Source organism: Bactrocera dorsalis, chromosome 4 (assembly GCF_023373825.1).
Source record: "Bactrocera dorsalis isolate Fly_Bdor chromosome 4, ASM2337382v1, whole genome shotgun sequence".
Classification (NCBI taxonomy): domain Eukaryota; kingdom Metazoa; phylum Arthropoda; class Insecta; order Diptera; family Tephritidae; genus Bactrocera; species Bactrocera dorsalis.
The window spans coordinates 31,058,950-31,081,603 of NC_064306.1; the positions used below are offsets into that span (position 1 = coordinate 31,058,950).

General features: G+C 36.2%; 1 long non-coding RNA gene across 1 annotated transcript in view; it reads right to left on the minus strand.

Annotated features, from left to right (window-relative positions):
- Window positions 1-22,654, minus strand: part of LOC125778534 (uncharacterized) — a 142,871-nt gene that overhangs the window by 112,493 nt on the left and 7,724 nt on the right. The window contains exon 2 of the long non-coding RNA XR_007422773.1: window positions 19,243-19,333. This is a non-coding gene — a long non-coding RNA (uncharacterized LOC125778534). The remainder of the gene's footprint in view (window positions 1-19,242; window positions 19,334-22,654) is intronic.

A 22,654-nucleotide genomic window follows, 5' to 3' on the forward strand; every position in this document is an offset into this window, starting at 1 on the left:
GATTTCCCTGATGCAGAGTCCAAATAACTTTGATCAATCCAAATCAACTGTACTCCCCCCACAAAAAGCAGCGCTTTATTTACCCACGATATTCCCTTCGGAATAACTTTTTTTTCAATAACAAAAGTGGCTTTCACCAAAGTGCTATATCTCATTAAAAAAATAGTTCTCGATAGCTGTCAAATTTGTGCAAGTAATCTTTTAAAATTAAGACATATGGTTTATGATCATGTGTTTAATTTCTAGTAGCGCCATTTCTGTCTGGTCGAAGACTCTTCTCCAAACATTTAAATTATTATTGTTACTGTGACAGTGTAAGCGCGAAATTGTGATTGACTCAATTACCAATTCGTCCAATTACTTCACAAGCCTTTATTTTATTTTATTTATTTTTAAAAACGTCTTGGACAAATTATAATTGTTTATAAAAAGTCAGGCTCAAGAAGTTATTAAAATGTTTTTTACTTGCGGAAAGAATAATTTCAGCATTGAAAATGAAGTATGGGGGTTAGTAGTGTACCACAGTTTGTTCAAATCATAACTTTACTATACTCGAAGGCAGACTAAAAATATTCTAACGGTTCAAGATTCGCAGGAAAGAAAAAACAAATAGAATAAATCGTCAATAGGACGATGAACATTACGGTATAAACTAAATCCAAAATGTGTAAAAAAAGGATAAAATGCTAACTTTGGCCACACGAATTTACTAAAGGGTGATTTTTTAAGAGCTTGATAAATTTTAAAAAAAAAAAAACGCATAAAATTTGCAAAATCTCATTCGGTTCTTTTATTTGAAACGTTAGATTTGTTCATGACATTTACTTTTTGATAGATAATTTCATTTAAATGTTGACCGCGGCTGGCGTCGTAGGTGGTCCATTCGGGAAGGAAAGTCCAAATTTTTGGGCCAACTTTTTCGAGAGATTCTGACGGAATAGCCCGAATTTCTTCGGGAAATGTTGTCTCTCCAAAGCTGGAATAGTGGCTGGCTTATTTCTGTCGACTTTAGAATTGAAGTAGCCCCACAAAAAATAGTCTAAAAGGCGTTAAATCGCATGATCGTGGTGGGCCAACTTACGGGTCCATTTCTTGAAGATTGATTGTTGTCCGAAGTCTTTCCCTCAAAATGGCCATAGAAATCGCGAGCTGGTGTGGCATTTGGTAGCGCCTATCTTAGTTGAAAACACATGTCAACCAAGTCGTATCTTCCATTTTTGGCAAACAAAAAAGTTTGTTAGCATTCGAAACGATAGCGATCACATTCACCGTAACGTTGCCGTCCAACAGCATCTTTGAAAAAATACGGTCCAATGATTCCACCAGCGTACAAACCCACCAAAACAGTGCATTTTTCCGGGAAGCATGGGCAGTTCTTGAACGGCTTCTGGTTTGCTCTTCAACCCAAATTGCGGACAATTTTGCTTATTTACGTAGCCCTTCAAACCAGAAATGAGCCTCATCGCTGAACAAAAATTTGTTCTGATAAAAAAGCCGGATTTTCTGCACACTGAATTTGGTAATAAAATTCAATGATTTGCAAGCGTTGCTCGTTAGTAAGTCTTTTATTCATGGATGAAATGTCAAAGTCATACTGAGCATCTTTTCTCTTTGCCACCCATGTCTGAATCCCACGTGATCTGCTCAAATACTAATGCATGAAAATCCTTAGCTCAAAAAAATCACCTTTCGTTATAACCTATAATGCGCTGCCACCCATATCCCTTTTATTGGGCATAAAAGCGCATAGGAAAAGATACACATGTATTCGTAAATGTGTTGTATGAGCTTGTATGACAGCTGAATTGCTATTAGTGGTTCGGTTTGAGAAATATGGTTGGAGACCGTAGGTTGAACAATAATCCGATCCTGATTTCCTGAAGATATCTTGTGAAATAATATAGTTTTCCACACAAGAACTTCATTTTGATCATTCAGTTTGTATAATAGCAATATATACTTATTAGTATGATATCGTTGATTTCCGCAAATGAGCAGCTTTTTAGGAAGATAAGGGCATGTTCATTATTTAAAATCAAAAACTAAAAAGCAGCACACCTCAAAAAACAACTAACGGAAGAAGAAAGCTTTCTACAATATTATTCAAATTATCATGGTAACAACAAAAGCCTATTTGATTATGTGGCAATCGCTTGACTTTCGAGAAAAATTTTTGAAAAATGCCTTTAAATATCTTAGTTAGGTAACAGAAATAAATAAAATGTTAACAAATTATAACTACTATATATAATTTAAAAATTCCCAAAAACCGAAAGATAAATTGACCAACTAATGAGATCAGACGATCAAAAATAGATCTCCAAACTATTCTTGAATTAATACTAAATCGATGAAATCGAGAGCTTAAACTCGTCGATGACGGTAAATTTTTTCGGTTCCCTTACATACACGTGAACATGCATAATTAAAAAGAAGACCTTAGCTCATAAGTCTGTTTGACTTTTAACAAGCACATTTTCAGTAATTTTAGCTTCTAGCCAAATATTTGCTAAGTTCAAATATATTTGTGAAACTAATCTGATTCCGTAATGATGGATGATCATGTGTGAACAGCTAAAATGTTTACATTTCTAAAATCACATGACACCATTTTCCAAAAACAAAAAAAATAAGCCAAAAATAACTTCAAAATTTGCGATCATTAAAATAGTCACAAAAGCCTCATTTGCACTTAAAATGTGCCAAATTCTGGTCGAAATGTTGGGGTGTAGAAATTTCTCTATTTAAATGCTGCTTAACGCACATTGTGATAATTTCATTTCAAATCGCTCAACCTCATCGAACTCAATTTCCAGCTAACTGGAAGGACACTTTCGAAAGCCACAATTCGACGCTGATATCCTGCATTATACAAATCCCTTAAAAGTACAGTTGCGTCTATGTGTGTGTTTGCAATACGAGCGCTGTGACAAGCAGAGACATATAAAGCCACACCGACGATGGTTAGATGGGATAAGTGTTTGATATGCGTGACAGCAGCGCCATGATGTAGTGAAGAAGAAGCCGAGGAAAAACCAAAAGCCAGCGAGGCAAGGAGAACACATAAAACACACTGATTTATCGCAGCAGCGTTTCTAAGTAAAGGTACAAACACATATACATAAATATACATATATGTGCACTTGTGTGCTGGTATGTGGATCTTGGAGTGGTCATGCTGGTGAAGGTGTCATGGCTTTATATCAAAGTGAACAAGCGGCGCTGTGGACTGCGGGAGCTCCGTTCAAATGAAACCTGAGGATGAAATCAAAGTCAAAACGTGACGCTCGTTAAATGGGTGGTGAGGCAATGATACCCTGTATGAAGAACAAAAACGCACACCAACACACGCGAACGTATATTTGCAAGGGATAATAAACAAAAGCAACTATTTGTGCTGCCTAACCAAGCGTCCATGCGGCATCCATTACAACTAAGGAAGCTTAAACTCAAGCAGCATGTGTGTGTTTATGTGTGTGGAAAAAATTTTCAGTTTTTCCTGCTGCTTGTGCATTTATCTTTCACTTTCATTGAGTGACTTGTAGGAGTGGAGTGGTGGTCTTGTGTGGCATGCAGCATTGTCTCATGTGACAGTTACCGCAATTCAACATTGAAATCACGCAAATGAAATAAAATATGAAAGCGAGAGGAACAAATCAAAAGCGGTTGGCATAAAACAAACAGTAAATAGCGAGCGTCAGGATCTTGCTTTAACTGTTACAGCAAAACATTAACGAAGTGTAGGATATAATGAAGAAATGCGTAAAATAAGCGCTTTATTTGTATGTGTTATAAATTGTTGCAATTTGTGTGAAGAACTCATTAACCCAGATGACAAAAGAGAGTAGAGTTTAGAGCCGTCTCGAAAGTATTTTTCTCAAACTACTTTCAAACAAACTGCAGTTTGTAATCGAAGCTGACTTATCCGAACGCTTTGATTTTTTTCTGCTTGGATTTTCTATATTTTTCTGCGCAATAACCTTCCAGTTTTTTAATTATGGGAAAAATATAATTTTTTCGGGTCAAAGCTCATCTAATTTTTAACAAAATTTTGACTTTTTTTTTCGAAAAGTCTAGGATTTTGTTAAGTTTCAAATTATATAACCTGGACAGGATATAGTATCTTCAAAAAATTTGGCAGAGATTATTATACAAGGTTGCGCTACAACATCCGAATAAATTGTCCGAATCGGATGATCGATCAAACTCAAGGCCATGAAAAGCTCTATTATTTGTGAAGGTTCCCGAAATACATGGCAAAAACAAGTTGGCATCTAAATGATAAAGAAGGATATAAAAAAAGGCTTCATACACATCAACAGCGAAGTTCTTCAACATATCGCTGATTTGTGCCCAATTCCCGAAGGAAAAGAAAAACGAAGACAAGAAGGATATTCTCTAAAAACGTTGGAGCGCACCTATGAGAACTAGGTAGAGAAGGGGAAAACAGATTGCCTACTTCCACAACATTAGAGGCCGAAATGCGTGAGTACGAAGAACATAATAAGCTGGCCGTGAAGGGATTTGCTCGAAAATTCTACAAAAAGATGCGGCGACTAAAAAAAGGTTTCAAGAACGAAGTATACACTTGTAAAACCCCATTGGTGATCCTCTGACTGATGCCCAGAGCATACTGAAATTATGGAGGTAGCACTTCTTCAGCTTGCTGAATGGGGGAGGCCATTGGATTGCAGGACGAGCTGTTCAACCCAACAATCTGCTCCATCTACCGTGTGATAAGCCTCTTCAACATCCCATACAAGGTTCTATCTAGCGTACTATGGGTAGCATTAAAGTCCACCGTCAACAAACTAATTGGACCTTATCAGTATGGCTTTAGACCTGGAAAATCAACAACTCATCAGATATACACCCTGCGTCAAGTCTTGGAAAAGTCCCATTAAAAAGGAGCCGCCTTTATTCTGCTATGTCTGAATTTGGTATCACCGCAAAATTGAAATGGCTGTGTAAACTGACGTTGAGCAGTACCAAAAGCTCCGTCAGGTGCGGAAAAGACTTCTCCGAGCCGTTCGATACCGGGCGTGGTTTCAAACAAGGGAAGTCCCTGTCATGTAACTTTTTCAGCCTAATCCTGGAAAAATAATTTGAGCTGCAGATCTGAATAGAGAAGGTATAATATTATACTTATAAGAGCCAACAGCTGGCATATCGATGATATTGATATCATTGGCTTCAACACCCGCGCCGTTAGTTCTGCTTCCTCCAGAGTGAACGAGGGCAAGACGAAATATCTTCTGTCATCAAACGAACAGTCGACGCTCTCGCGGTTTGTCTCCAACGTCACTGTTGACAGTCATAACTTCGAAGTTGTAGATAATTTTATCTATCTTGGAACCAGCATTAACACCAACAACAGCACAAGCTCTGAAATCAAACGCAGTATAACTCTTGCCGATAGGTGCTACTTCCGATTGAGTAATCAGTTGGGAACTAAAGTCCCTTTCTGAGGAACAAAGACCTGATCAGTCATTGACATAGTTCGGCAAATTAAGTGACAGCAGCTACGCTGGCTCATGTCGTCCGAATGGATGAACACACTCCAACTTTAGTGTTCGACGCAGTACCCGTCGGGGGAAGCGAAGAAAAAGGAAAACCTCCACTCAGTTTGGAAATACCAGATGGAGAAGGACTTGGCTATTCTTGGAATGTTAAGTTAGCGCCAAAGAGCGAGGAGGAAGAACAACTGGCGTTATTATTTCAATCAAAGAGCCAGCATAATTTCAAATAAAAGCAAAACTAATAATCGTTTAGAGCAAGTCGAAGCTAACTAGTCCTCAGCTCTTATTTAAATCTTGCCCATAGGCGGATGACAAAAGATCTAATGAATGGTTCGAACATACATAAAAATCTTTTTTAATATTACAAAATGATTGCCAAGTATATTTGTCTAAAGCAATTAATGAAGAAAAGTCAAAAATGGTTTAAAAATGTAAGGCTTCATTCACAAACTTTAGTTGCCACAGATTCAAAAAGAAAAACCACACCTTATAGTTAACTGGGTAATAAGTACTAATGCAATTGCACCAACATGGAACACACACACACACACACAACGTAATAAGGCAAGAAATAAATGAAATTTCAACGCGTGCTTACCTGCACACTCAAACAAACGCAGCCTTCAATGGCGAGCGGCACTTTTGTTGCTTTGTGCGCTTCGCTGGCTATTCATATTTCGAAAGGATTTATTTATACTCACATTTTATTTCATTTTTTTTGGTTTATTCGTAAACAGCAGTATAATGACATTAATACTTCAAAGGCGCTTTATTGTGGTTTATCTGCACTACACTTTATTACAGGCGCTTAATTTGCCGAGATTGTTGCGCTATTGTGGCGCTCCTCAATTGGTTGCTAAGCAGACGAAGGGGAATTTTTTCTTGCAGCCAGTTGTTAACAAGACTTTTCACTGTTATCCGCACCAGAGACTGCTGCTAAACGAGGGAGGGAAGAAAAAGTGAGAAAAAAAGTAAGACGGAAAGAAGTTATTAATATCCTGATTTTAAAGCGGGCGACCCTAAAAAAGCTGCGGAAAAATGTGGCAAAACAAAAGCTGACGCTTGTAAACTTAAGTATGGCAACACTGTTGTTAACATATATATATACACGAGAACCCTTATGGGTTGCGAAAAAATTTCGATTAATATTAAACGAAGCGCATAAAAAAGTTTATATTACTTTCAACTTGTTGCCACTGTTGTTATTGTTGCCAACGCCGTTATTGTTGTTGTCTGCAGCCACGCTTATGATGTGAAATTTCACGCAATAAAACGCTTGAAGAACTCCCGCCATAATTGTATGCATATCTAAGACATTCTTTTTATCAAAAAAAAAAATAATATTTTTCCCCTGCCACCGCTCCTTAAGTATAATGTGTGTTCGTTTGTGCATTTGTGCATGGCGCGTGCTCGTAATGGTTACAAGGGTTCGCTACAAAATGAAAGTTGTGGAATTAGAAACAAATTTTGCAATGGAAAACTCAGTTGGCAGCAGCAAGTTGGATATCCGCACATAAATACGTATTATCTATGATAAGCGCTCGCCTTTGATGCGCATAAATTTCATTGTATTTTTGCATTTTATTTTGCTTTATTTCTTGCTTGGACCGTTGGGTATCACATTTTTCCCTTAGGTATTAAAATCATTTGTAAAACAATAATATCGTAATTCTTAGTTATGCTTAACAATTTGTAAGGGTCAGAATTGGGTTGGCGCTGCATTAGGCTTTTGTTTTTTTTTTTTTTTTATAATTTTCAAGTGAAACTCTAATGAAAATGATTTGCAATTTAACAGCAGCCAAGCTGTTTTGTGAGGCGTGAGAAGTGGCATTAGGTACAAAAATTGCTTTTATGAAGATTACAAATGGAAGCGGATCAATGGTTATTGTAGTTAATAAGTAATTTAGCAAGTAATGCAGCAGCATAATGTAAAGATTAATATAATAAAGACTGTTATACATAAATGCGTAATGCTTAAGCTATTGCCTACTTATAACAATTTTACTTTTGAAATGAAAATATATAATTAAATTATAGTTAAGGTAATTTTAAACTAATTAAATCTGAAATTGAAAAATTCTGCATGGAAGTGAATTATTTAAGTATAGACAGGAGTGCCTCAACAATTCTTACATTAGTTGTAGGTAAGCTACTTTGTTGAATGAACCAACTATACTTATATTTTAGATAATAGTGCTGAATAATGTATCGAAATCAAAATCCGCTTAACCAGAAAAAGAAAGTTACGACAGAAATAGGAACAAAATACACTCACCATTTGACAAAACCAATCTCAAAAGTGCAATTAAAATGAGAAATCAGAGTTATTGAGAAAGCGTCAATATTCAAATCCAGTCTCTACTATCAGCTAACAAAATAGACGATTACTTGCTTTGGAAAGTACGAAATATCTTAAACCTCTAAGAACTACGTTACGTCATTAAAATTAACGGTAGTATATGGGCTGGTAGTGATTGAGATGAAACAAATGCGTGCTCGACCAGATTATGCAATAATCCCAGCAATATCCATTCTGGAACTGGAAATGAAATCAAAAGGATCAGGATTCAAACTAATAATGGCAGAAGTTCTAAAACAGTAAACAATTTTCTAAAGCTCTCCTATCTACTCAATTCAACAATTCCTCTGACACATGTTTTTAGACTTTGGAAAGTTGATCAAGTTGTAATTGTTTCTAAACAAAAGGGAATCAGTTATCAATTGGTGTATGTGTATACAGTCAAATATCAATACATTACGTTCGATGCTAAATCACGATGGAAAGAGCACATTAGGATGAACAAAATTGAACTTAGCCTGATATTGTTCAAAATGTCAAACCAACTATCAAGCCAATATGATCATATGGCACGCAACTATGGGCTGCCACACAAAACGATGCGTATCTCAAATACTAATAAATATGAGAAATTTTGCATAGATATCACTGACAGTACTGCCAACTTACAGAAAATAAATTTACCGATTCGAAAGTACAAATAAAAAATTCACCTTTCAATTTGATCATTTATTCAAAGTTTCTAAAATAGGAGGCTAAGAGACATTGTTAAGGCTCCCTGGACCAACAGAAATGCTGATATTCAAAAAGTTGAAAAGTTTGCATAATGAATTTTTTGGTTTCTAAGGGGCAGGGGAAGTAATTGCTAAGTAATGGGTCTGGTGAGTTTAAATGCTGCATTTTACGAGCAGAAGGGTAATTTTAATTACTTTGCCAATTCATTGAAAGACATTAACTAACAAATTCTAATGGAGGTAGATAAAAAACCCTAATTCAAAATAAGACATTACAATAAAGATGATCATTCAGCATTCAACAACCAGCTGATTATTTGGTTTGTGTTTTTTTATTGTGTACAGGACTGAATTGCAATGTACCTAAATCTTTAGCAATGCATGCTATCGTTTAAGCTTATCAGGAGCAACATTTTTTTAATAGCTTTATTTGGATATGTTTCACATACAATAGATTAATTTCAATTGGAGTACGAGTATAATAAGCGAAAATCTTTAACTTCGTCAACATCAGAGCTTAATACCTTTCATAGGTTTAGTATAAAACTACGTGCATGACAAACTCTTAAAAATAACCGATCAAAGTACTGAAAACATTTTGCTAGTTCTTTTAACCACATTATTTAATATAATCAAGCCGATTTGCAGTTACTCCATAAGATAAAAATATATTTTATGCAGATCTTTCTCCTAATATTGACCCGTTAATGGCAGATATGTACTAAGTCGACTCAGCTCACGCTGATCATTTAAGTATACATTTTTAAAGAATCTAACGTTTTCTACTGGATGTTTCAAACTGCCTTACAATTCAATAGTTAATGAAGAGAGGCGAAGGTGATATTCATACCGAAGGCGGGCAAAGGAGTCCCACTATATTCTAAATAATATAGACCAATAAGTCGAACCTCGTTTCTTTTGAAGATATTTGATAAAACTTTAGAGGCCTATTTTAGCGACAAGCTTTCATGGGCTAACATACCGAAAATACAGCACGTCTATACGAAGACTAAATCCCCGGAAACTGCATTTCACTCACTACCCCTAAATATACAGGTAGAATGAGGTACAGAGCATAATGAATATGCTCTGGATCTCATTGACATAAGCGGAGCATTCAACAATGTCTCCAATATCATACGTAATCAGTAGCAGTTTGGAGGCTGCCCGGATAGAGCCTGCCATCATAGAATGGAGAAAAGTCTACTTAGCTGAATGAGGATTAATGCGGAATGAAAAAGGAGTCAGATTTCTCAGATTGGCGACAGCTCTACAGTGGGGTGTATTGTCACCACTCTTATTGTGACTTAACTAATGAGCTTCTGAAAAATGTTTAAAGAAAAGCACCCAAACTGATAGCTTCTCAAACGACATTGTTATATTAGTGTGAGGGAAATTCCTAGACACAATCAGTAATGTGATGGACAGCGATTTAAAGGACATACACCGATAGCCGATATTGGCCAACCTAGATGTAAATGACAATAAGACAGATATGTTACTCCTTAGAAGGAGGTAAAAAATCGCAACTTAGAAGCACACCATGTGCCTGGAAGCAATTTTGTATGGCAACCGTGGAAACTCAATGTGGAAGAGATAGTGAAGAAGAACAGTGGTACCCTAGATGCATGTAAGAAGATGCTAAGGTTCACATGGGGCCTCTCACCTGTTCTCATGTATTGGTGATACACAGCTATAGTAAAGCCAATTTTTCTTTATGGTGTTTTGGTGTGGTGGACAGCTCTGTAGAAAAAATTTTAGAACAGGGTATTGGTGGATAAGTCACACTAAAAGTAGGGAGACGACGCAGGAGCATGTGATCAAAAATGAATATTGGAGTGGAAGCCATAAGCTATTTCTCGTAGCTGGATCACGGACGACCCTTCAAGCTGTAACACTGGTGGCAATTATGGCAATAATTTTACATCGCATTACATCAAAGAATCTCCACACAAGCAAGAAAGCAGTGGTTGATGAGAATGCCAAAAATGTCATTCGTCTGGCTACCGAAGCATGAGCGAGACGCTGGAAAACTTCCCATCCAGTATTATCTAGAACTCATATTAAATATCTAAGACCTTACTAAGGACGAATAGGTCTATATATGACGTAAAAGCCGGCCATCATAACCTGACCAAATATATTTTTGTTTGGTTATAATTGTTGTACACAAGCAATTTTTACTTCAACTTCAATTTAAACTGACAACGTAATCATATCTTTCCTATATTCCAAAAGTTACAAAAACCTAAGGTGAAAAGTTTGGTTCCACTGTCCATCAATGTACATTTAATAAGCATAACATTGGGAAATTTGAAATAATGAAAAACCAAATATAAAAATAGTATTTGAATAAACTAAAAAAAAAAAAAACATTTTAAAAGATTAGAAAAAATCCTCAACTTAGCTTAACCTAATCGATTTCCAATAGAACACGCCTAAATCTAATGAATGAGATATACGAATTACTGTAACAAAATAGAACAAACTCTATAATTTTCAACAACCCTACCACTTAAATTCATTATTTAAAGTTTGAGAGGATCAAATTGCCAAAATCACAGCTTTGCTGCTGAATAAAACTTCGACATTGCCACAAAAGCAAGACAAAAGAAGTAGCCAATCACCATAAACTAAATTTGCCCAATCACTCGCACAAATCGCCAACAAATGTGACATTGATTGTCATTATAAAATTCAACGCTGCAAATCTTTGCTCGATAAGAACACACAAGGAAGTCGATAAAAGAAAAATGTCAGACAGTTATAAACGCAGAGAAATAAATCAACGCGGCATGTACATACATAAGTACATAATAAAATAACAACAAAAAGCCTTAATGCCATCGATACTTAAGGATGGAGCATGAGACGGCAATGAAATCAGAATGCTTAAACCAAATTCGATTTGGCAAGTCAGACATACAACAGATTGCGCTGTAGAGAGCGAGAGAAGGAGGTGGAGGAAAAGGTGGTAGAAAAAAGTAAAAGTGAAATAAAAACTTTCACCATCACCGAAATTGCTTAAATTTTGACACAGATAAATAACAATTCAAGTTGCTCGTGGTATGTGACTTGCATAAATTTGCACGATTTATTGTTTTTGTAACAGGAATTGTTTCACGATTTATTTGCGCTGAGTAGTGGTTGTTGAAATTTGGATTATGCACATTAGAGCGGGTCGTTTGTTTTTTACAAAATCGCGTATGTAAAGTATATTCTACAGGCCATTCTGAATAAAAACAGGAAGGGTTGCGAGGCAACAATTTTTAATGCGAAGTTTAAAAAATTTGAATAATCGCCTGTATGAGAGATACGTGACATAGTTGTCCGAACTAACCGATTAAATTATCAATCGAATACAAAAATTCACGTACTTATTGAATTTCATTCGAATATATCAAAAACTAATGAAAAAATTATTATGATCCCAAAGAAACTTCGCCTTAAAAATCGTTGGTACGAAACTGGTTTTAGCTCCATAGTCTCTTAGAAAAAGTATTTCAGAATAATTCATTGAGCACCTCCTGAATATGCGTGTCAATTTAATTTAAGGGGTAACTTTGGACTGGTGAAACGTCTAATTTTGGGGTTGTTTTATGAAGAAAATATATTTTTAATCTAGTCAAAAATAAAATCTTTTCTGTTTGAAACTACACCAATAAAGTGAAAAGTACGACAATAAGTGAAAAATTAAGTATAATCGGATGGTTGAGATTAACCATAAATGGTAAAAACAATTTTACCTATTTTTCAGACCAGCAGTATATACAAACTCGTTAATATATAGATAATATAAATAAACATATAGGAGTTAACCGATACAATATTTATCTTAACTAAGTATATATTATTTTTATCAAATCGACAAACTTAACTCAATCGATAATTTTTGCAACGTCATCTTGTTTATATACGTTAGATATACTGGAATAGTCATAGTTAGATAGAAGTGGTAATCACGTTTATTATACCATTCATGTGAATATAAGGAATGTGAAGACAGAAGTGATATAACATAACATGATGTGACATAATATCTAATTATCAGCATGTATAACTCTGTGGTATTGCCTGTTTTGTGAGGTTTCAAGAACAGAGCATACTTAAATTATGGAGAGAACACTTCTCCAGCCTGCTAAGTGGCAGCGAAAGAAAAATACCAGGAGATGGGGAACCCGATTCCCCAATCGATGACGATGACGATGGAGTAGACGCAGGGGGCCTATGGATTGCCGACGAGCTGCGGCGACGAAGAACTGAGAAGGAGCTTGTATCAGCTTCTTTGTAGAACATGGTCGGACGGAAGCATACCCATGAAAAAAGGTAGCCCACAATTTGCGCCAACTACCGGCGGATAAGCCACCTCAACATCACATATTATTGTGTTCAAATTGAAAGGTGAATTTTGTTCATTTCATCTCCTTCAAAGTAATCCCCTCCCGCTGAATAATCTTTATGCCAACGAATTTTGTAGTCATCATAGCACTTGGAAAAATCCTCCGTCGTGATCGCCATTAAAGCCTTCTTCAATTCAGCTTTTATATCCTCAATTGAAACAAAGCGGTGTGAAGTGGTCATGTGAATTTGCTGAATAGCCGGAAATTACACGAAGGTAAATCAGGCGAATGGGGTGGTTGCGGCGCGATATTAGTTGAAAATGTGCCGAAGTGATCACGAATAACCAATGAAGTATTAAATAGTGCATTGTCGCACCATGGAGGATGGAGTCATGTGTAGAAGTTCACGCAAGTGAGAAAAGTTCTCTGATCGCCATTCACTTGGGAGTCGCCAGATACGATACTTTTACATATGGTTGAAGCAGCTGACGACTTTCGGTCTTTGACCAAGTATCCTCTGGGTAGCCTAAGACTACGAATTGAGGGCATGCACCTCATTACAAACTTTCATCACCTTTCCTTAAACAGCTGTTAAAGACTTTTAGCTTGTGCGATTCTTACGCTCTCTTACACGCATTTTAATTTATAGTTTGCAAGTGAAACCGTCTTATGCTCTATTTTCTCGAGAGCGAATTCTTTACATAATATTTGTGGGTCAACTCTTTGTTCGGGTAAACAGAAACTGTTGCGCGTTGCGCTAGACAAGTGATTTTGTTATTCTCGGTTAAGATTCGATGCACAACTACAACTACAAATGCATAGCTGCACCAAATACCATGCCGATTATATGGGTCACATTTACATATCTCTATGGGTTTCAAATATATGCGTTTCGATTTCTGTACACATTTTTCTAATGGTGTCGGACAGCAGCAACGAGTTGCATACAAATGATTTCGACATATTAACAAATGTTAAAAACCATATGCGCACACACTTGCCCACCTAGAAAGGAACATATATGTGACAGTATATGTGTGTGCTCACACAAACACACTCAGGCAGCACGCAAACTCATTACATTTGCATTCAACGCATTCATTCACGCGCTTAATGCGTACGGTGAAGGCAGAAGAATGCAAAAGAGAAATGAAAAAAGTTTAGAAGAAGTGAAAAAGCAGAATTTAGTTGAAAAATTTTACACTTGCATATTTAATGACACTAAAGTATATGCACAGGCGCCAACGCGCTAACTTCACTCTAAGACTTGCCAACTTGCACAGCAGCAGCCACACTTTCTCTCATAATATTATCTCAGGTGTAAGGAAAGAAGAAAAAAATAAAATTAAAATTGTGAAATTAATTCGTAAAGAATCTGCCTGCTCACGAAAACTATTTGCGCCGTAGCACTGATTCTGAGTAAAGAGTTATAATAATTAAATAGAATAGTAGCGAAACTAGCAGTTTATGTATGGACATATCTTGTATAATATATAAGTATACATTTAGGCGGACTTATATTTAAGTAGCTGAGTTGCGTTGCTACTTGGCAAAGAGTCTTAAAACAGCAAAAAGTTCTCGAGTAGCACACAGCGCTGTTTAAGTTGGCCAACACACGCAGACAAATAGTACAGTCTCCATAGAATGCAAGCAGGCAGGCAGCGCCGGTCTTCATTGCTTACGAATGCCTTGGCCGGTGACTACTTGCCCACAGCAACAATTTTAAATCTACTTTTTGTCTGCATTTGGCTACTTCAACAAAACTTTTTCCACTTCCTTGTTGTCTCATACCTGCTAACGGTATGTTTACTCAGTCTCATGCCGAGTAATGCACAGCATATTTTGGTGAAAGCTATGCGTAAACGGAGAATATGCTGGCTGGCTGCAAGCAGCATGTTAAATAGTAGGTGGAGTGGAGGGAGAGAGCAAGAGATGCTGCACTAGTATGTATGTTTGTACTTGCAACCAGCGCAAGCAGTCTTGTCTCGCTTGCATTCCTAACTTTGATGCAACTGAAGACTTACACCAACACAAATACATACATATATACATTCACACACCCACGCTCTTGCATATTCAGAGCAATTATAGCTTGCACACCCAGCCGCTGCTTTCCCATTCAAGGTCCGACCCAACAAAACTAAGACTCTGCCTGCAGCCAACAACGAACTAAGTATGTAAGTAGTCTCGGAAAAATTTGAATTTAATTTCAAGTTGCAAATTTTGTTGAGAAAGTACTTGGACGGCGACTTAGTGAGTGCAGAGGTGATGAAGGCAACTAATTTGCCTGCAATAATGTTGCCACTTAAAGTCACTTTGACTGCTTGTTACCTGCGCTCTGCGACGAGCTCGGATTCGACAAATGTACGTCCGTCCGTTGTCTAGTGTACTATATGGCTCGTCCGGCGGTGAGTTGTGTGTTGAGTTGTGGAAATTGTGATTACGTTTATTTTCTAAAATCATTTCCATCAACACTTTGTGAAATGAAATTAGTGCTAATTGTAATTGGCGAAGTAATTTAGAGTGGCATAGTTCGTAAACTTTGGCAAGTTGCTTGGACATCACCGACCTAAGGCAAAAGTGTATTTTTGTCGTTTATATATAATTTAAGAAATGTTTACCCCGCCATTTTTAGCTTTACAAAAGCTGCAACTGAGGAGTTATTATCACAACAATCCTTATAAGATAAGCATTAAAACTCATCAAGTAATAAAGAATGACCACAGTAGAGTCGTCTTGAGACTACTTTTTCGGTGATTAGTGAAAAAGTCGACCTTTATTGATGGAAATACAGGGACACCCACAACAACACCATTCTAGCCAAGATGTTGAAATACCCGTGCTGATGGCTAAATATTCGGAGGGCGGCGATAGAATAGCTTATCGCGGACGGTTCGCTCAGATGACCAGCTGAGGTCGGACGTATGAAGCCTTCTTACGCATACCGGCTCTGCGAACGAGTGACCAACGCCTTTTGGCCTACTCGCGGAACTATAAATAGACAATCAACAGCAACGGAGACTAAGACATTGAAGACAAGACGGTAACGTCCAAGACAAAAACCTATAGGACTCCAGCTCTCCTAATGGAATCCAACGAAGACATCCACTTCGCCTCACAATTAAGAGTGCTCCTGGGTGTACCGCCACGGCACACCGCAGAACCCAGCATGAAATACAGCGGGTAGCAGCCAAACTCGTTTAAAACCAGCCATGAATACTAATCAAAGTACAGTGGCTGCTAAAGTAGAGAGACAACGCAAGAAAATAAAGAAATACCTATAACAGGTAAGGAAAAGCCAGATAGTCAGAGAAGTGAAGGAGTATGAAAACTTCCTGAAAGGAAAGCAATCATAAACTGCCATAGAAACCAATAAGCTGAATGTATCGCAGAAAAGAAATCGCTAAATGAACAAATCGATGGGATGTCTGCCTAATAAACCCAGTCAAGGGAAACAAAGTGCAACAACAGCAATGTGGCTAGAGGCAGTCTGTCGATCAATGCCACAGACGCCAACTCCACCTTCCCGAGCGGAATACTCGTATAGGGGAGATGGATGAATAGTGACATCAGATTGTCGAGTCTAGTTTTAAACTGTGAACTTGACAATCCGGTGGGTTCTCAACCGGATTTTCACTCTTCCTAAACCCTTAGCGGTTACAGGATCATCAAATGCCGCATCAGGCAACCTTGGATTTTTTGAAGGGTAGTGTCACTAAAATTAACAACGCCTTCTAAGGCCTCTAACTAAAATGATATTCTAAGGCGACAAAACGACTGGCGAAGACGACATGGAAGAAGTCGACGATGATAGCCAGTTGCTAAGGGAGGTGAAAGAGGGAAGATAAAGCCTTAGAAGCGTTCAAATCAATCTGCAGTACTCAAAAAGTGCTACAGAAAATCTGACAACCTTCATAAACGAGAGGGACATCGACATCAGCTTAATTCACGCGCTCTAAGTGAGAGACGATGAGACCAAACCACTTACACCACTAGTAAGATTAACAGAGAAGAACAGAAGGGATGATATCCTATTAAGTGTGACGCCAATGCTAGAAATACCGTACGGGGAAACACAAACACAAACGCCATGGGGGAGTCGCTATTGCAATATATTTTTAACAGTAATCTAAGTACATATATGAAATAGGGATCATAAGCCCACATTAATTTTTCAAAACATCTCATATTTTTGGGTTGAGAGGAAGGCTTGGATCTTAAACTATCAACCGAATCAGATAGCAAGGTCATCAATGGCTGATCTGGAAAAGAATAAAAACAGTAATTAAGAAGATCTAGATAAAGAGATGGAAAATTACAAAAGATCTTAACCACATCCTTCAATCAAAATGCACCGTTATCTGTCCTAAAAAAGAAGAAGTCACCTACTTGGTGGAACGATGACCTTAAAAACCTAAGGACCCAATTTAAAAAAGCCTCCAGTGAGAGGTTTGTTACCAAAATCTAGCAGTTGTACAAAGATATCTTGAGGAAATATAAAAAATATATTAGAAAAGCAAAGACAGACTTTTGGCAATGTTTCTGCACATGGATAGAAAACTGGAAAGAATTAACTAGGCTGCGAAGGACCTAAGGGTTACGTCAATATATCTTATCTAAAGACGAGGGGTGATTTCTTCTGCTGAAGGATCTCTAGAAGAACTTCTTGAAAAACACTTCCCTGATATTCAAGAAACCGCTGTCGAGATACAACCTGGCATACCTGCAAATACGATCGACTACATAGTAAGCAAGAAGAAAATTATATACGCTATAAACTGCTTCTTACCACTTAAAGCGGCGAGTCTGAATAGGATTATTCCCATAATCTAACAGAAATTAAAAGAAACTACAAAAAACCTTAATGTAACCTTCCTCCATACGATATAAAATTTTTTCTTTTCACCACATCTAAACATCTAGTGATTGAAGTCGATACTAAACTAAATTTAAAGAGCAAATAAAACGTACATATGTATATAGCAGCTACTGGGCCTTAAACTAAATATTGCTATGTAGATGCATACGGTCATCATAAGACCAATTCCGAAATACGGACCAGCGATTTGGTACAGAGAGCAGCCTGTGCAGGAGTTACCGGTCCTATAAGGTCAAGTCTCACTCAATAAACTCCTGCAACAGCTGCCCATTGACATATTTACTCGGAGAATAGCAGAATATTCTGATGTAAGAATACAAAAACTGGATGGTTGAAATAGTCTCTTTCGGATGAGCATACCGTCTAGTCGTGAGTGGAGAAGAGTGGATGCGGGTATGTACTGATGATTTGGAAATATCTCTCTCTATCCGATTAGTAGTACTTTATTGAATAACTGGGAGATACAGAGATGAACCACATGCACGGCTAGCCAAGCAACTCAACCTGTCCTTAATTTGGGTTCCAGCCACAGGAACATTTTCGGTAAAAAAAAGCAGACGAGTTGGCCAAACTGAATACTCTTTATATGAATCCGAAATGAATTTAATACTATATCCGCTGGGAACGATCAAAAGAGTGCTTTATACTCACTACGAACAAATAGAAGAGTGCAAATGGAAATCAGTAACCAACTGCAAGGTACCAAAGCAGATATGAATCAAATATTATGAGTATAGAACCGAGGACTTAATAACATACATAGGTCCAGGAAAAGTATTTTCTTGATTACAGCAGCTATAACATGGCATTGGCCGTTTGGAGAACACGCGCTAAAAGTGTTACGATGTCTTTTTTCTTCAAATTATTTCGAAATTTGACAATTAAAAAGTGGAAATTTTATAATCGTTCTTTAATTATTTTATTGAAAATTCACAATCTTGCGCTACAACATCGTAAACACAAAGACAAAAAGTCAAAATAATGTCAATTTCCTGTATTCATCAATTCATGTGATAATAATTTATTTCGTAAAAATAATTTTTAGAGATTTGCACAACCTTTGACAGTGACAGTGAAATTTAAACCCAGCTCCCTGAAGCAACAGTTTATGAAAGTTTATACGAGTATACCCAAGGTGCCACAATTTGATAGTCTTGCCTTAGTATCACGTAAGCAATACCGCACAGCAACTTACTGTCACAGCAACAAAGGTAATTAAAAAAAGAAATTATTAGCATCAATATTTAAGTTGATATTATTTTTAATAAATCTTGAAATAGCCATTATTTTTAAATATTGTGCGTATGTATATGGCATGCATTTAAAGAGAAATAAACAGCAAATATTTAATAATATGGAAATATTTTGTAACAAAAATATGCAAAAATAAACAGAATTTTAATTTGAAATTTATGCCATAAAATTTCATTAACTGCAAAATTTCAATTTAATAATAATAAATGGTACTCACATGAATTAAATAATTATTTGAAATTGCATCCTGGTTGTGACACTTATTTTCAGTAAGCCGCACGATTTGTTGTTAATATTTCAGCCTAATCCTGCAACACAAACAAAGTATTAATAAATGCTCATTTCGATATATATATATATAAACACATGTAGGCCACATATTTGGCAGTCTTTAGCAAACAAAAAAGCAACTGTGCTTAAAAAAACATTGTCACTCTTAATAATTTATATTAACTTTTTGCGTTGGCCCAGCAAAATTAGTGCAAACAAATGGTGTTGACATCATTAATTACACTAATAAAGCAGTAATTTGTAATAACAAATTATAATAATTTTACAACGCAAAAATGCAAATCCACAAGCCGACAAAACAACAAATAAAAAAGTGAGCACCGGATTAGCAACAAATATTTTTCACGTGAAGCGCCGCGCACTAGGGACACGTCAACGGCGTTGTTGCATGCAGCGCGGCACAGCTGTGACACAAATATGCTGGCTTTCCAACTAAAATAATAATAACCGTTATACATGTGCAATTTTAATGAGCGCACAACAAAAGCACGAAGAAAAAAAGGAACTAAATCAAACTAATTATAAAATTGTTACAGACGCCACAAATGTTAGCCGCAAATAATTATACATTCGCCAATAGAAACATATGTTGCAAATGCCAACCGTGAATTACGTGGCATCGTGCCACAAAAACCGTAACGCACATATTCAATAAATGCGCTATAAATACTGTGAAATATTTGCACGAATGCCACTCGTGTGTTATTTAAATCCAATATAGACTATAAAATTAATGCCTGACACGGCGTATACGTAACATTTTATACATTTGTATGCATGTGTGTGTATTTAAGTGCTACAGTGCTGTGCGCATGTGTGTTAAGGCGTCTGGCTTACTGTTTTGCATAATTAAAAGTGTATAATCATGCATAGCTTATTAGTATAAATGATAATCATGTGTGGGAAAAGGTAATTTATCGCCGAACTCGTTTGCAATACAAAACAATTGAGTCAAATATTATGTTTGCCTTTAAATATACTCGCATATGTGTTTATTTATTTTACGAGCAATGTGTTTATATTAATTCGGAATAAATTAGGTACGAATAATACCCACTTGTTAAAGAGTGTTAATTTTATATATGATTTACCTAAATTTATTATAAAATTAGAAGGACTGAAGCTAGAAAACAAACCTTCACAGGTGCATTTTTATAACGCAAATGGGTAAAAAAGATCTTTTACTTGATTTTGATCGGCTATATGATATAGTAGTCTAATCTACACAATTTTTTGGACATTGTAACATTTTCTTAAAGAATAATCTTCTCACAACTTCGTGAATATATCGCTCATTTGCTGCAAAACCGGCATAGATCAAAAAACGTGATTTTTGAGTTAATGCTGCAGAATTGTTCGTTATATCATACCTCTTATATGCTCCGCTTGAGAAGAGGTGTAAAGTTAGAGTCGCCGTGTAAGGTTGTAGTCAGTTGAAAACTTTAAACGCGTTTTCTGGAGAATCGATTTTTTTGACTTATGCCGGTCTTGCAGCAAATGAACGATATGTCATAAAATAATAAAAAATTCCATGACAGGACAGGATCGGTCGATTTGTATGTCAGCTACATTCAATAGTGGTCTGATGGCGGTTCCAACAAACGAGCATCGCCTTTGAGAGAAATAGAGGTGAGCAAAAATTAAGATCGATATCTCGAAAACTGAGAGACTATTTAAGACAGACGGGTAGACAGACAGATCATAGCTAAATCGATTCAGCTCATCATGTCGATAATTTCAATATACATTTTATAGGGTGTTCGATTTTTATTTTGGGGTAATACAAACTTAGAGCCAAAGTTATAGCGGGATTCTGTAACCAGTCTCTAGTCTCTATTTGAGACATTTTGAGGTAAAATCTCAATTTGTGACTAGTTACTATTCACTAAAAAGTCTCTAGCGTTAGTCTCAAAATTTGAGACCTGGTAGTTAGCAGGTCACAAACCAAAAAGAAATCTTGTCTGCCATTTTGAATATACTGAATAGAGGTCATCATAGCTTTTAATCGATTGTCGTTTTTTTTATATTTTGTAAGCAACTCAAACACGCAAAGATGAAAATTAAATCAATTTTACATAAATTTCGTAAATATTATGAAACAAAGTCAACATATATTTTTATTTTTACTGGTAATTATGTTTTTTGACTATATTATAGATTATAGAAAATTATTAATTATATTTGTTATCGACATATTTATTTTCATTCAAGTTTAAAAACATCTCTGAATAGTGAAATGTAATAGATTTTGTGACTGTCACTTACAGAATAGCAAAACCGTCTCAAGTCTCAAAAATTGTCTCTAACTTAAAATCTCATATTTAGAGACTTGAGACAGTATCACAGTACAGAATCGCACGGTTTATACGAGTATACTCTACTAAGAGTATAAAAGATGTCTACCAAACATGCTAAAAGGTTTGTGTAGTTTAAAATAAAAACTCAACATGGGTAATGGGAAATCGGGAGAGATACGCTAGCTGTGGCTATTTTCGAAAAATGAAATAGAATAAGTAAAAAATTATGAAAAAAAGAACACTTTGTAAATTTTACGTTTTATCTCTAAGCACAGTATTTCCTTTTAACGTTAAACTCGGCCTCATTTTAGTTCGATATCTGGTATTCGTTGACATATTCATATGGATATCGTAACGCTCTGGATACATAAGCCTGTGGCAACCTCGAAAGATCATTAAAGCATTCTGTTAAAACATTCTAGTTACTTCTTAATTTATAAGGAATAAGAAATAAATTTCTTTTATATATTTTATATCTATAGATTGCATTTTATTACGGGATTTAGTAACCCTTTATCCTAAAGTTTGAAATTTTTGATATTATACATACTCAGAACGTATTTACATATGACCGCTTTTTGTGCTGTTTACCACAACTTAAAACTATATATTCATCGCGGCCAAAAAATTGAATCAAATCTCGAAAGTTTTCGCACCATTATTTCTACAACATTCGAAGTGAATTAACTCAACAATAATTCTTCGATAAACCTAATTCAATTTTTGGCGATGAAGCTTCATCAAACACTGGCGTTTATCGATGGTATAGCGAATCACTACAAAACGAATTTGGTTCAGTCGTTCTTCTGGAACGTGTGGTTTAGCCCCAAAGCAAAAAGCAGGTTTAATATAAGCTGAATCCAACAAAATTTGTTCACACACGAAGTATTTTCGAATGGTTGCCTGGTTTTTTTTTTTTAGAAAAATTGCACATGTCGCCAACATACCACTATAAAAATGCAGAACAATAAATTCTGGGTGGTCCCAAACCAAAACATAAAAAACAACCCTTATAGTGCTTAAATGGGGTTAATTTAATAA